Genomic DNA, 1,815 nt, shown 5'->3' with positions numbered 1-1,815 from the left:
TGATTTTATAATATGTGTGGAGTTTACTAATATTTCTAAGTGGTTCCCTCCAGCCAGGGAGAAACGTGAGTTTCACACTCTCTTTAAATGTATATCCAAAACGGTTGGTATTAACTGCGGGGCTAAGCCAAACATGCCTACATAGTATGTCCTAAACGTGAGTAGCCCAGTCATTTTCTTCTTCAAATGAATCCTGTTAGTAGGTAAATTATTTAATCTTAGCGAGAGTATCTAATCAACTTTTGACTATCAACGATAAATAGGAATTCTTCTAATTCACCCCTTACGGCGAAACATTGAGTAAAAATTGGGATACAGTGCCTGACTGGTATATCAAGTTCAGATAATCACTGTATTTCTTGAATGGCACAAGAGCAGGGCGAGTGCATGTAGACGAGTGGTCTGATTCCTTTCCTGAGCGACTAGTCTATCAACTTCCGTACTGGAATAAATGTACAATGCAGATATCTAATTTTCAGTGGGATTAAGCTATATCCCAATAAAAATATCAGAACATCTACAGCTACAATCCTCAACCTCACTACAATGCAGTAAATTAGGTTTAACCAAACTCTTAAACAGATCAATAGCTAGGGAAATGCTTCGAGTGCAGTTTGATGGCAGTGCTTTCAATTAATCAGAAATCGTAGTGCTGTCAATGGATCAAAATACAATGCAAACTTATAAAAAAATGCATCAAAAATTGATTTCAAGTGATAAAAGGATTTTCACTTATGACACTTGGTGCAACAAAGATAACATGTTATAGAATATACGTAATAACCTTGAAACTGACATATCACTTTTACACAATAGCGCGCGCGGTGAGCTCCCGGCAAGCTCCCGGCGAGCGCGCGGCACTTTGCCACTTGCGTTTTTTTTCAGATTTTGAAAAAAATCGCCATTTCAACCGGCACGCCGGCGGTGTGGACCGGCACTGGTACGGCACTGGGACGTCACTAGGACGGCACGTCAAGGTCTATGCACGGCACTGCGGCGGTAGCCATTTCCACGCTACCGCACGCTACCGCCACAGTACCGCAGCCCAATGAGAGGGGGCCTTTAGAAGGATGACGGCCGAGACACAACGATTTATCGTTTTCGACCCTTTATTCAAAAGTCTTAATCAGAATCATCTCATATGATCAACTTTGTTATGCGCAAGTAGTTCCCGAGGTGCCTACGTTTCTAGAGCGTAGTTTTGCATACTTGTATAGTCACAAAAACAGAAACAGTAGTTGTTGAATATATGTTACATGTACTTCGTTGTACCAAGGATGTACAGTATATGGCGTCTTCTTTATTGTAGCGTGCCCAAGGCAAGGAGAAATGTGACCAGAAGTCTCAATATCCTCGCTAACAGTCGTCAAATGTCAGATGGCGCAGCCTAAACGGAACTACAAACAAGACACGGTTCTGTTTGTACTTCTTCAAATGCACTGAGCCATGAGAGGAAACCCCGGGTATGTTACATAAGTATAGACACCGTATGCCTTTTCACAGATTCTATTCCATACAAGGAGACGCAGGGCTCTTTCTATATGATGATCCGGCAGTGTAACATCTACTAAGTTAACATAATTCCATCGGGGTACATAATTACGAAACCCTGAAAAGATACGTCCAAACAGATCTCCAACGCAACATCCCCCAGTACAATGTAGTCCTGTATATCTAAACCGTGCACACGGGGCGTTGCACTAGAGACCTCTCAAAGCCACTGTTTCTCAAAGTGGCAGATTTATCTTACCCAGCAGATTAATGTTAATGAAGGTTAATTGTAAATCTTTTAAAAAAATGCAGACACACACCAGA

This window comes from Branchiostoma lanceolatum, chromosome 6 (genome assembly GCF_035083965.1).
Source record: "Branchiostoma lanceolatum isolate klBraLanc5 chromosome 6, klBraLanc5.hap2, whole genome shotgun sequence".
Lineage (NCBI taxonomy): Eukaryota > Metazoa > Chordata > Leptocardii > Amphioxiformes > Branchiostomatidae > Branchiostoma > Branchiostoma lanceolatum.
This window is presented reverse-complemented; position numbering follows the sequence as displayed.